Here is a 15,224-nt window from a genome sequence, read left to right as displayed (position 1 = left end):
AAAAGAGTACATATCATTATAAAAGAAATAAAGGGCTTTGTGCTTAGTGTGTTTCTAAACAAAAGAGAGAAGGAAGACCAGAGGCTGTAAAGAAAGGAAGGTGCAGGACTTTGGGGAAAACATGTCTAAAGGGACAAGAAATTCAAAACCAATGTAGAATTAATGCTTACAATGCAGAGAGTTGTATTTCTCATTGTAGTCGTAGTTCACTAACTGTAGTCCTCAGAGCTCCTATCTAGAGCTGTAAGTTTAAATTTCTATGTCGTGAGAGTTTGTATCTTTAGGCTGATTAATAGAATTCCTAACTAGAATCACAGACCAGTTATCTCTCATAGACTTCCTCTAGACTTCCTAGTACTCATCACTCATCCTCAGAGCCAAGTTAGCAGTGAAGGCTCTTGATTTCAGTGCTAAAATTCCCTGCCATTTAATTTATCACTATAGCCCCTTTACTACCTGCTGCCTTTGACCAAGAACTCCCTCAACTCCCCCAAACTGTCCCACAATGGAAATGACTACTTGTACTGGCAGAAATGTAAACGATGAAACTATGAAATTAAAGTTGTTGTTTTAGCTTCCAACCCTTTGGAGCTACCATTAACTTCACTCTGAATGTAGGTAAAAAAAAAAAAAAAAAAAAATTTTTTTTTTTTTTAAGCCAACAAATATGGAGCACAAAAGAGGAGAATGTCCTAGAACTGTTGGGAAATTTTCTACAACAGAAATAGTTTCCTTCTTTCCCTATAATTAGAAAACGGGACAATGTCTCTGGAGTCCCTGTGTGGTATTTATATGGTTAATGCTCTCTACTGGTAACCAAAACATTGCAGGTTTGAGATTCCTCAAAAGAAGGGCCTGGTGATCTACTTCCAAAAAACTTAGCCATTGAAAACTCTAAGGAGAACAGTTCTACTCTAATACACATGGAGTCACCAAGAATTGGAGGTTACTCCAGGGCAGCAGGTTTTGTTGTTGTTTTTTAATCTGTGCAAGTAAGCACTCTGGGTGGAATTGTGTGCTTATTTAAGTGTGTGAGTCTCAGTGCATGGATAATGAGCAAAATAAAACAAGAACACATTTATCTGCCTAATTTGAGAAATAAACTTCAGCCTTTATAAAAACTTTCTTAACTCTCCAGGTAATTCCAGAATGCAGCTGCTATCATAAACACACAGCCTGCCTGGCCAGGTGCTTGGCGTACTGTAGGGCTTCAGTAGGCACTTGCTGAAGGAATAGCTTTGGTCAACCCTGATGTGATTGGTTGTAGTGAAAGAAAATCTTTCAAAGGAGCCTAAAGGTTTTTTGTCTGGTGTCAGAGTCTGAAACAGCCTCAGATAGCATCACAGGAGAACTCTGATCTTCTCTGTTCACCACATTATCCATTACTTTGTAGTCCTTTCTGCTGTCCCCAACAGACAGGGACACATAAGGTAGGGTCCTACACATACAATAGTGTACAGACTGGACTGCAGTTATGCCCGGCCCTAAAGCCACTAGGTGTGAAGCATGAGCTGTTGTCTAGCAGTAAAGAGCCAGAGCCCGCAGTTGCACTCACATTTCAAAGTTGGGTTGAGAGTACTGAATTAAAATTTAGAGAATGAGGTCATACAATTTCTATATGCATCCACTCCCAAATGGAGCATAAAATGAAGAACCTGTTTAGAAATTTGCAAAGCCACAGAGCTCCTTGGCAGATAATTTAGAAAGCTATGAGTCTAAGTGAAGTGTGAACCCACACCTTTAGGGGTTTTTTTTCTAATTTAAATATAGTTTTTTGCAAAGATTCACCTTTCTCTGTCAATCACTTGTCAGACCATCTGTATCTGTACCCACTATCCACATCTGGAAGGGCACCGAGAACAATCTGGTGTGTGGGCTTGTTTGTTTTTAGTTTTTTTCCCCCACTATTTCCAAAAATAAATGTTTAGCTGGGATGTGGCATATATATCAAGCCCAGAATATCTGTTTGGTCTACAAGATTGCTCAAGGCACGGTGATTATTTCCTGGCCAAAAACCTACCCTGTGATTAATATTGCAGTATTGGTAGGAAAATATCTCGGTGTGCGACTTTAGGGAAAGTCGTGTAAGAGGGAGACAAAGTGCCTTAAAAATAAAATGATGAGAAAAGGACTAATTTCATAAAAGAGCTCTAAATTTTGCAGCACAACTAACTGATAGCCATGCTTCTTATTCCTGTGAATTAGAATTCTTATTTTCCAAGTCACATATACACACAGCTGTTAACACACAGTTATTCATAGCTCTCATAGCTGCCAGAAGATTATAGCAACGTTCACTTAGGGATTACTTCCTAAGGAATGTGAGAACTTTCAAAAGGAATTTAGGGTGCTCTCTGAGGTGATTGAGGTCCCAGTGTGGTACAAAGGGCTAACGCACTTGGCTGCTAACTGAAAGGTTGAAGGTTGGAGTCCATCCAGAGGCATCTGGAAAGAGAGGCCTGTTGATCTACTGCCAAAAAATCAGCCATCGAAAACCCATTGGAGCCTACTTCTGCTCTGACATGCATGGGGTATCCATGAGTTGGAGTCAACTCAAGGGCAACTGATTTGCTGAGGTTATTGAAAAATAAGAGATATAAAGATAAAAAGAAAGAAAAACTTGCACTCAACAATTTCAATCCTTGTGACAATGACAAACATACTCTGTTTAACCACCACCCCTCCCCCTTTTTCTATCCCTCAGTGAATCTTAGGCAGACCCCATGACTTTCTAGTCATTTTCAATGTATGAAACTCAGTCCAGTCGAGATTAAAATTTACACTCTCATACCCAATTCTAAGCCCTTCCAAAGGAGAGGGAAATAGGAAAAAACCTCTTTGTTTAATTGATCCAGATTGCTGTGTGCCTGCCTGGCTGTTACCAACTGATCACCTTGTCCTCTTTGACACAGATTTCCAAATGTTGATTGTCTCATAGGACCCTGTGTCTGGGTTTTCAAACTCATCTTCAGTAAGAGTTCTTTCATTCTTCTCCCATTTTCTCTTTTCCTCTGCGTCCTCCCTTTCTCTCATTGTCCTTCTTCCCTTTCTCTATTTCTTCATTTCTCACTATTAAAGTTGCTGCCATCTGGTCCCCTGGTACTCCCAACTCAGAATCAAGTCTTATAGTATCGCCTCAAGGATCCATCCCTATGATAATAGTAAGCTATCTAGATAGAGTTACCATATTTCAGAAGCTTAACTGAGATCCTGGATTGCTACTTCTGTTCCTCCTACTTGGGATGTTCTTCCTCTCTTAACTTGGGTAAGCCTTTACTCACCCTAGCAGAGGAAGTATAATTGAGTGGCTCTGGAACCAGATGCTTTAAGTTCAAAGACTATCTGTGGGTTTAACAAATGGTAGATATTATTATTACCTATAAGGTTTCAGCTAATTAATCACCTAGTGACTGTCTTAGGGTAACCATCCATACTCTGATTAATGTAAAACTGAGAGATTTATTGAAAGAAAAGAGACAGCTCGAGCTGGGAATAGACTAAACTCCATGTGCTGGAATCCATTAATCCAAAACGGCAACTCAGCGATGATGTTTTATGAGAGGGGAACAATGGATATGAAACACATTTACTTGATTGGTATTTACAAACTTAGATCATCAAAAGACATTACTTGATTGCTAATTACAGGCTTAGATCATCCAAAGACATTACTCAATTGGTAATAGATCTTTTTAAGGTGAGATTTCTATGGCAGGAATTTATAAGGCAGGACTTCCTGTAATGCAAGCTAGGTACGGCGATTGGCTTAAAGGATATACGTATCTTTTCTTTGGCTAGTGTGATAATTACACAGGTATGTGACAGGTAAGGGTCGAAATGTAGTTACACCATCATTACTGGACATTTCTCTCTTAGAAACAGTACAGAGGATGGCTGCCGCTAGAGTGAAAACAGAACCAGCTAACAAGGAATCACACCCAATCCTCAAACTAGCCATTTCAGATCTTATCAGGTACTTAATTTTTTTTATTTTTTAATCCCCTTACACATAACAGATGTCTTCCCTGGCATTCTTGACCTCCCCAGTCAGGCTAGGGCTCTCTGCACTGTTCCTTCCTAGCATCAGAGTTAGAAATTATGTACTTAGGTGTGCCACTATTAACAATTCAATAAAGATTTGTTGAGTGAAGAGTAACTCATAGCGCAGCCTAGTATCCTGTTTACTTTGACCTTGCAGTATCAAACCCCTGAATTATATCCATCTTTGAAATTGTCAGAAGAGACTCTAACCCAACAGTCATCACAAGGAATCAACTTTTCTTGTGTTTTACAAAACTCAATGTGGACTCAGAGTCTTTTTTAAAAAGTTGCCTGAACTCCTGTGTGTTATTTATAGCATGGAAGCTTGAAAACAGTGTTTTAAAATATGTGTTCCTAAAAATCTTTGAGATAAATCCTTGGCCTTTACTCCTAAATGTTATTCCTTTCTCCTGCCTGCATCGAGGTTAATTATTTCCTTGCTTCTCAGGGTAGCCCACCTGTTCATACTGATTTGAGTTTGTGATTCCGTACAAGCAGTGTCCATTTTAAAGATATACCTGTATTCAATTAGAATATACAGTCAGGGGAGAAAGTGGGTCAAGTTTGAGAGAGGCCATCTGTCAGAGTGTGTTTTTAGCTAAAAGAAAACATAAGAAGGAAACTTATAAAAGAGGCTGAGGTATTGTAGCCCACGGGCACCAACAGAGTTCTGTTGTATCCAACTGGTGCCCTTCTTTTTCAGTTATGTAATTGTATCAGATAGCCAAGCAGTTATAGATGTGGAAATGTATGTATGTGGCCTACAAAAGAAGGAAAACACAGGTACAAAACTTCACTTGAAATTTTTGCAATCAGGACAACTAAAGTGCTTAATTTTATGTATATGTATATATATATATATATGAAATTGTAAATATATATGTGTGTGTTTTAAATAACGTATACTACATTTAAACCAGTTAAACCACTAAATGAAATACTTAGTGCTTCTCAAATGACAAGTATAAGATCAAACGTTACATAATTTAGCGATTACAGTTTTTATTAGCATTACCAGTAAGTATATTATTTCAACTGAATGAATTCTCCATAAAACTAACATGTGTTCATACACAAAAATATTTTTTAATGTTTCATCATGTTTATTAAAAGTTGTTTTCTAAATTTTGAAAAAAAATGTGTTTGCTTCCACAAAGTGGCTCCAAAAAATGTAATCTTTTCATAATGATTCACATCATCCTTGTGAACACTGTTGCTGGACTGAATCCCCAGGGACTACTGAGGTGTGTGTGGTCGGACCTGAGGATCACATTTCTGATTCCAACTTTTGACTTTCTGTGGTTCTCATTTAACCTTCGTTAGTTATTTCCTCTAGTGTTTTTCATACTTATAGTTGTCTTGATATATATATGAGGATGATTCAAGAGGTCTTTGTCTTTAAGGTTCTGATTCTTCTTGTTGCAACTTCAAAGCTTTTTTTTTTTAACATAATTGAGCTTTGACATCTATATATTAAGCAAAACAAACAAACCTTAGTCTTGATAAGTGCAGACATGATTATATATAAAATTTACTCTTTCCTAGTAGCAACTCCATTTAATATCTATTATCCAAGGGAGGAGCCAAGATGGTGGCTTAGTCAGATGCACCATACCATCCCTCTACAGAGTTTTTGTTGTTGGTGTAGGGAATCCAACCGGTTTTTGTATGTTGATCTTGTACTCTGCCATTTTGTCAAATTCTTCTATTAGTTCCAATAGCTTTCTTGTTTAGTCTCTCAGATTTTCACTGGAGAGATCCGGGGCCAAGATGGCGGACTAGGTGGACGCTACCGCGGATCCCTCTTGCAACAAAGACTCGGAAAAACAAGGGAATCGATCACATACATAACAATCTACGAACTCTGAACAACAAGCACAGACTTAGAGATGGAAAACGAACAAATACGGGCAGACAGCGACTGTTTTCAGAACCAGGAGCCAGCGCACCAGCCGACTACTTGGAAAATCTAGTTTCCCAGTGATGGCTCGGAGACAGCAGTCCATATCAAACCACATAAAGAAACAGACCATGACAGCTTCTACAACCCCCCAAACAAAAGAATCAAAATCTTTCCCAAATGAAGATACAATCCTGGAATTATCAGATACAGAATATAAAAAACTAATTTACAGAATGCTTAAAGATATCACAAATGAAATTAGGATAAATGCAGAAAAAGCCAAGGAACACACTGATAAAACTGTTGAAGAACTCAAAAAGATTATTCAAGAACATAGTGGAAAAATTAACAAGTTGCAAGAATCCATAGAGAGACAGCATGTAGAAATCCAAAAGATTATCAATAAAATTACAGAATTTGACAACGCAATAGAAAGTCAGAGGAGCAGACTCGAGCAATTAGAATGTAGACAGGGACTTCTGGAGGACCAGGGAAACAACACCAACATAGCTGAAAAAAAATCAGATAAAAGAATTAAAAAAAATGAAGAAACCCTAAGAATCATGTGGGACTCTATCAGATTTTCACTGGAGAATCATACCAAACATTCAGGGAAGAATTGATACCAATACTATTCAAACTATTGCTAAACACAGAAATGGAATACTCCTGAATTCATTCTATGAAGAAGGCATAACCCTGATATCAAAACCAGGCAGAGACACAATTGAAAAAGAAAAATTATAGCCCAATATCCCTCATGAATGTAGAAGCAAAAATTGTCAACAAAATTCTAGCCAATAGAATTCAACAACATATCAACAAAATAATACATCATGACCAAGTGGAATTCATACCAGACATGCAAGGGTGGTCCAACATTAGATAATCAATCAAGGTAATCCACCACATAAAGAAAGAACAAGAATCACATGATCAACTCATTCAATGCAGAAAGGGCATTTGATAAACTCCAACACTCATTCTTGATAAAACCTCTTAGGAAACTAGGAATACATGGGAAATTTCTCAACACAATTAAGGACATGTATACAAAACCAGCAACCAACATTATTCTCAACAGAGAGACACTGAAATCATTCCCCTTAAGAACAGGAGCCAGACAAGGATGCCCTTTATCAGCACCACACTTATTCAATATTGTACCGGAAGTCCTAGTGAGAGCAGTAAGGCAAGAAAGGGAAATAAAGGGCATCCAAATTGGTAAGGAAGAATTAAAACTATCCCTATACCCAGACGATATGATCATATACATAGAAAATCCCAGAGACTAAACAAGAAAGTTATTGGAATTAATAGAAGAATTCTACAAAGCGGCAGAGTACAAGATCGACATATGAAAACCAGTTGGATTCCCTACACCAACTACGGGAACTCTAAAAATGAAATCAGGAAAACAGTACCATTTACAATAGCCCTCAAAAAGATGAAAGACTTAGGAATAAGTCTAACTGGAGAGGTAAAAGACGTACACAAAGAAAACTACAAGACTCTACTGCAAGAAACCTACATAGATGGACAGGAAGACTTAACATTGTGAAAATGACAATAATTACCCAAAGTGATCTACAAATATATGCAATCCCAATCCAAACTCCAACATTATTCTTTAAGGAGATAGAACAACTTATTACCGACTTTATCTGAAAAGAAGGCCCCTGGATAAGCAAAGTATTACTGAAGAAGAACAAAGTAGAAGGCCTTACTTACATTCCTCTATCTCAAACCTACTACATAGCCACAGTAATCAGAGCACCCTGGTACTGGTACAACAACAGACACAGAGACCAATGGAACAGAATTGAGAACCCAGAAGTAAATCCATCCACCTATGGACAGCAGATCTTCAACAAAGGGCTGAAGTTCATTAAATGGGAAAGAGAAAGTCTTTTTAACAAATGGTGCTGGCAAAACCGGATATTCATTTGCAGAAAAAATGAAACAAGGTCCATACCTCACGCCATACACAGAAACTCACTCAAAATGGATCAAAGACCCAAATGTAAAACCTGAAACTATAAAGATCATAGAAGAAAAAAATAAATGGCATAAATAGAATATGAAACATAACTAAAATTGCACAAACAGCAGAAGATAAACTAATGTCTAATCTTTTGGGCTCCCACCTGACTTTAGAGACCATCTGAAGAATAGATTTGATTCTATTGAACTAGCAACTGAAGACCAGACAAGTTGTGGAATGACATCAAGGACATCATTCATGAAGAAAGCAAGAGATTATTATACCCAAAAAATTAGCTGATGTTCAACCATTTCAAGAGGTGGCATATTACCAGGAACTGATGGTACTGAAGGAAGAAGTCCAAGCTGCTCTGAAGGCATTGGCGAAAAACAAGCTCCAGGAATTGATGGAATATCGATTGAGATGTTTCAACAAGCAGATGCAGCACTGCAGGTGTTCACTCATCTATGCCAAGAAATATGGAAGACAACTTCCTCGCCAACTTACTGAAAGAAATCCATATTTATGCCTATTCCCAAGAAAGGTGATCCAACTGAATGTGGAAATTATAGAACAATATCATTAATATCACACTCAAGCAAAATTTTGCTGAAGATCATTCAAAAGTGGCTGCAGCAGTATATCGACAGGCAACTGCCAGAAATTCAGGCCGGTTTCAGAAGCGGACGTGGAACCAGGGGTATCATTGCTGATGTTAGATGGATCCTGGCTGAAAGCAGAGAATACCAGAAGGATGTTTAAAAAAAAAAAAAAAAAAATTGTTTACCTGTGTTTTATTACTATGCAAAGGCATTCGACTGTGTGGATCATAACAAATTTTGGATAACATTGCAAAGAATGGGAACTCCAGAATGCTTAATTGTGTTCATGAGGACCCTTTACATAGATCAAGAGGCAGTTGTTCGTATAGAACAAGGGGATACTGATTGGTTTAAAGTCAGGAAAGGTGTGCATCAGGGTTGTATCCTTTCACCATACCTATTCAATCTGTATGCTGAGCAAATAATCCGAGAAGCTGGACTATATGAAGAAGAATGGGGCATCAGAATTGGAGGAAGACTCATTAACAACCTGCATTATGCAGATGACACAACCTTGCTTGCTGAAAGTGAAGAGGACTTGAAGCACTTACTGATGAAGATCAAAGAACACAGCCTTCAGTATGGATTATACCTCAACATAAAGAAAATAAAAATCCTCACAAATGGACCAATAAGCAACATCATGATAAATGGAGAAAAGATTGAAATTGTCAAGGATTTCATTTTCCTTGGATCCACAATCAACAGCCATGGAAGCAGCAGTCAAGAAATCAAAATACGCATTGCATTGGGTAATCTGCTGCAAAGGACCTCTTGAATGTGTTGAAGAGCAAAGATGTCACCTTGAAGACTAAGGTGCGCCTGACCCAAGCCATGGTATTTTCAATTGCATCATATGCATGTGAAAGCTGAACAATGAATAAGGAAGACCAAAAAAAAAATTGATGCCTTTGAACTGTGGTGTTGGCAAAGAATATTGAATTTACCATGGACTGCCAAAAGAACAAACAAATCTGTCTTAGAAGAAGTACAACCAAATGCTCCTTAGAAGCAAGGATGGTGAGACTGCATCTTACGTACTTTGGATATGTTGTCAGGAGGGAACAGTCCCTGGAGAAGGACATCATGCTTGGCAGTGTACAGGGTCAGCAGAAAAGAGGAAGACCTTCAAGGAGGTGTCCTGACACAGTGGCTGCAACAATGAGCTCAAGCATAACAACGATTGTAAGGATGGCTCAGGACTGGGCAGTGTCTCGTTCTGTTGTGCATAGGGTCGCTATGAGTCAGAACCGACTCGGCGGCACCTAACAACAATAACAACCATCTTTTGGGTGCTTTTTGATATGCTTATTGGATGTCAAAAAGCATCCAAAAGTCAGAATCAACTCGACGGCACTGGGTTTTGGTTTGATTTTATTGGATATTTGCATATCTTTGTGAAGTTTCTGTTCAACTATTTTGCCCATTTTCTAAAATGGGATGGTTTGTCTCATTAACAAGGTATAAGAGTTCTTCATATATTTTGGATACAAGGCAGATAACTTGTTTGGAAATATTTTATCCCCATTTGTGGCTTCCTTTTTTTTTTCTTAACAGCTAACAGCTTATTTCAGTGAGCTAAAATTTTTAATTATGATGAAAAAAATTTATCCTTTTTTTCTTTTATGGCTAGTGCTTTCTATGTCATGTCTGAGAAGTGTTTGCCTACACAAAAAACCTTAAAAATCATCTCCTTTGTTTCTTTTAGAAGCTTTGTAGTTGTGGTTTTTACATTTAGATCTATTATTCACTTTGAGATAATTGTTGTGTATGGTATGAGGAAGGGCTCAGAATTTATTTTTTCTGATAAGATTTCCAGTTTTTTCAGCACCATTTGTTAGAAAGACTATTTTCTCCATTGAATTGCTTTGGCATCCTTGTTGAAAATCAATTAATCATACAGGTATGATTCTATTTCTGAACTCTCTACTTCGTTACATTGGCCTATTTATCCTTATGCCATTATCATGTTGTATTTGTTCTTAATTATTTATATTGTTTTGACTATACTAGGTTCTTTAAATTTCCATAAAATTTTTGGAATTATCTTTCAATCTCTACTAAAAAAATCCTACCATTGGGCTGTTGATTGGATTTGTGTTCAATCTATAGGTAAACTTGAGGACAATTGAAACAGAAATACTGAGTCTTCCAATCTATGAATATAGTATATCTTCCCATTGATTTATGGAGCCCTGGTGGCACAGTGGTTAAGAGGTTGGCTGCTAACCAAAAGGTTGGCAGTTTGAATCCACCAGCCGCTCCTTAGAAACCCTGTGGGGTAGTTCTGCTCTGTCCTGCTTGGCCTGGGCTTCCATTGATTTAGATCTTCTTTCATTTCATTCAGTAATGTTTTGTAAATTTGAGTGTGGAGGTTTGGCTTTTTTTTTTTTTCAAGTTATACACTTTTTTTATGATAACAATATTATTTCTTTAATTTCATTTTCTGATTATTCATTGTTAATACATAGGAACAAATTGATTTTTACATATTAAAATTGTAGCCTGTGACCTTGTTAAATTCACTTACGATTTCTATTAGCTTTTTAAATCATTTCTTTGAAATTTCTGTGTATGCTGTGTCATTTGAGTTAAGTAGATATGTTCCTTATCAGTTTAAAGAAGTTTTCCTCTAGTCATTTGTTGAGAGTTTTTTTAATAATAAATGGGTTTTGAATTTTTTCAAATGCTTTTTTTTCCAAATACATTTTATACATTTATTTGGATAGTAATATGATTTTTATACTTTATTCTGTTAATGTAGTGAATTATATTAATTGGTTTTCAAGTATTAAACCAATTATGTCTTCCTGAGATAAACCACACTTGTTCATGATATCCATTTTGTATACTGCTGAACTCAATTTGCTAGTATTTTGTTTTAAGGATTTTCATCTTCTCACGAAGGCTCTTTGGTCTGTAGTTTTCTTGTAATGCCATTGTCTGCTTTTGGTTTCAGGTTAACTTTAGCTTCCTAAAATGAGTTTGCTATTTTTTCTTCCTTTTGTGTTTCCTGGAAAATTTTGTATAGAAAGTTTATAATTTCTTTCTTAAATATTTGGTGAAATTCACCTGGGAAGCTATCCGGGCCAAGAGTTTTAATGTGAGAAGCATTTAAGCTGTGAATTCAATTTATTTAGTAAATGTTAGGCTCTTCAGTTTATCTACTTCTCCTTCAATGAACTTTGATAGTTTGTGTCTTTGAAAGAATTTGTCCATTGCATCTAAGCTTTACATTTAGTGGCATAAAATTGTTCACATTATTCCCAGTTATCTTGCTTAATGCCTGCAGGAGCTGTAGTAAAATCCCCACATTTATTTCTGATTTAGTAATTTGTGGTTTTCCCTTTTTTCATGATCTAAGAGTTTATAAAATTTATTCAAGAAAAACTTTTGGATTCATTGATTTTTTTTCTATTGGCTTTTCCATTTTCTATTTCATTGATTCTTCCTCTTTTGAGAAATTTATCTACTTACTTTGTGTTTAATATGTTTTTTGTGTTTTTTTTAAGCTTCTTATGGTTGAGGCTTAGGTAATTGGTTTTGGACCTTTTTTATAGTATAAACATAAATTCAGAGCATATAACTTAGAACATAAAAATAGGTGTCTCTTTAAACATTGCTACAGTTCTATCTCATAAATTGTAATATGTTGTGGTTTCATTATCATTTAGGATGAGGTTATAATTTTCCTTCTGATTTCTCTTTTGACCCATGGCTTATTTAAAATGGAGTTGCTTAATTTCTGAATATGTAAAGATTTTCCAGGTATCTTTTTGTCACAGTTATTTAATTAACTTCTGTTGTGGTCAGAGTATATACTTGTATATTTCAATCCCTCGAAATTATCGAAACTTGTTTTACTGCCCGACATACACAGAGGATGTACCAAGTGGACTTGAAAGGAATGTGTATTCTGCAGTTCTTGGTTGGAATGTTCTATTAATGTTATTTAGGTCAAGTTAGCTGATAGTATTGTTTAAATTTTAATTCTGTACCATTTTTTCTGAAAACTTGTTATATCAGTTACTAAAAGATGAGCGTTAAAATTTGTTAACTGTGATTGTATGTTTACCACCCATTTAATTTTTTAGTTTTTTATTCATATTGTTTCAAATTGTTATTTGGTACATACATATAAAAAATTACTATAGCCTCTAGCTGACTTGTTCATTGTGAAATGCCTCTCTAATTTCTGGCAATACTCCATATTTTGAAATCTACTTTGTCTATTGTTAATTTAGTGGCTCCACTTTTCTTATGATTAATATTTGCATGGTATATGTTTTTCCATATTTTAATTTTTAACCTAACTTTGCCTTTATATTTAAAGATTTTCTGTAGGCATCAAGTAGATAGGTTTTGTTTTTTTAATCTAGCTTAATATCTCTATCTTTTAATTGAGGTGTTTAACCCATTTACATTGAATGTAATTATTGATAGGCTTTAGTTTAAGTTTACCATATTGCCAAAATTTGTTTTTTATATTTTCCATCTAGTCTTTGTTTCCTTTTTTCTCCTTTCCTGCTTTTTTAAAAATAATTTTTATTATTATTCTATTTATTTATTTTATCTCCATTAAATTTCCAGCTGTGTCTCTTTGTATTATTTTTAGTGCCTAATACAGAGATTAAAACATGCATGTTTAACTTGGCGCAGACTACTACCTCATGAATAAAGGAAGAACCTTACAACCTTACAATATACAACAGTATAATTGTATTTACCCCTCCCAAACTTTGTGCTTTTGTTCTTATATATTTCACTTCTAAATACATAATAAACCCGTTGCCGTTCAGTCAATTCAGACTTATAGCGACCCTATAGGACAGAGTAGAACTGCCCCATAGGTTATCCAAGGAGCAGCAGGTGGATCTGAACTGCCAGCCTTTTGGTTAGCAGCAGAGCTCTTAATCACTGCACCACTAAACCCATTGCCGTCGAGTAGATTCTGACCCATAGTGACCCTATAGGGCACAGGAGAGCTGCCCCATACAGTTTCCAAGGAGTGCCTGGTGAATTTGAACTGCTGACCTTTAGGTTAGCAGCCGTAGCTCTTAAACCATTATGCCACCAAGGTTTCCACTAAAACCCCAAAAAACTAGTGCTCTTCAAATACATAGTAAACAATGAAATATATTTTTATTACTTTTGTTTTCAAGAGTTAATAGTCTTTTAGTGAAATTTAAAGATGTATTCTGTCATTCCCATCATAGTTTCTTTGGTATTCAATGTGTCTTGTTTCCCTAGCTACTTTGAAAAATACCTCCCTGTCTTTCCAGCAATTTGACTATGATGTGCATTGGCATAGTTTTCTTTGAATTCATGCTACTTGAGATTAATTGAGCTTCTTGGATGTGTGATTTAATGTTTCTCAACAAATTTGGAAACATTTTCACCATAATTTTAAATATTTGTCCTACCTTAATATTTTTTTTTCATTCTTTCTGGAACTCTGATTATTAAATTGTCCAACAGATTGATGACTCTGTTAATTTTTTCTTAGTTTTTTTGTTTCTCCCTCTGCTTCAAAGTTTTGATAGTTTCTATTGCCCTGCCTTCAAAGTTGCTCATCTTTTCTTCTGCAATATCCAATATGATGTTAAACCCTTCAGTGACCTTTTTCAGGTATTGTATTTTTTAGTTTTAGAATTTCCATTTATTTAATTTTTATAGTTTCCATTTCTCTAGCAAGATTCTCCCATCTGTTCACTCATTATGTCATATTTTTCTTTAAACCCTTAAATCCATTTATAACATCTATTTAGAGTCCTTATCTGCTAATATCAACAGCTCTGTAATCTCTGGATCTTTTTAAGCTGACTATATCTGTTTATGCTGACTATAGGTCCCACTTTTCTGCTTCTATGTCTAGCAATATTACTATACTTATTACTAACATTATTATTTGCGGGACATTGTGAATACTATGCTATTGAGATTCTGGGTTTCGTTGTGTTTCTTGCATTTCATCTGGCAAACAGTTAAAATACTGGCCAATCAGCTTGATCTTTTCAAAGCTTATTTTAAATTTTTCTTTGTTAGAAAATGCCTAGAGTAGTTTTAATTCTAGAACTAGAGTATTCTAGTCCCAAGACATGATTTTTCTAAGATCCTGATGAAATTTCCAGGGTATCCCCATTCTGCCTGATCACAATGCCTACGTCCTTCAGTACTGTGCAAACTCCTGAAGTTTCAAAGCTCCTTCTGGCAGCTGTTCTCTGCCAGACGTTACAGAGTCTCCCACTGGTCATGTGCAGCTTAGTACTTAACCAGAGACTTAAGTGATTTGCACAGAGATCTCTGGAGTCATTTCCCTCTGTGTGTAGCTTCTTTGTGCCCTCAAATTCTAGTCACCCTCAGAATTATAAGCTTTTAGCTTTATCTTCTTGGTTTATTAATATTGTCATTTTTTAACTTACTGTGCTTTAGATGAAGATTAATTTCTCATTAAACAATTAATACAAATATATTGTTTTGTGACATTGATTGCCAACCTCCTGACGTATCAATACTCTCCCCTTCTTGACCTTGGGCTCCCCATTTCTATTTGTCCAGCTTTCCTGTCACCTCCTGCCTTTTTGTCCTTGCCCCAGGCTGGTGTGCCCATTGAGCTACGTGTATTATTGTTAGTTTTATGGGCCTGTCTAATCTTTGGCTGAAGAGCAAACCTCAGCAGTGACTTCAGTACTAA

This window comes from Loxodonta africana, chromosome 4 (assembly GCF_030014295.1).
Source record: "Loxodonta africana isolate mLoxAfr1 chromosome 4, mLoxAfr1.hap2, whole genome shotgun sequence".
NCBI classification, from domain to species: Eukaryota; Metazoa; Chordata; class Mammalia; order Proboscidea; family Elephantidae; genus Loxodonta; species Loxodonta africana.
This window is presented reverse-complemented; position numbering follows the sequence as displayed.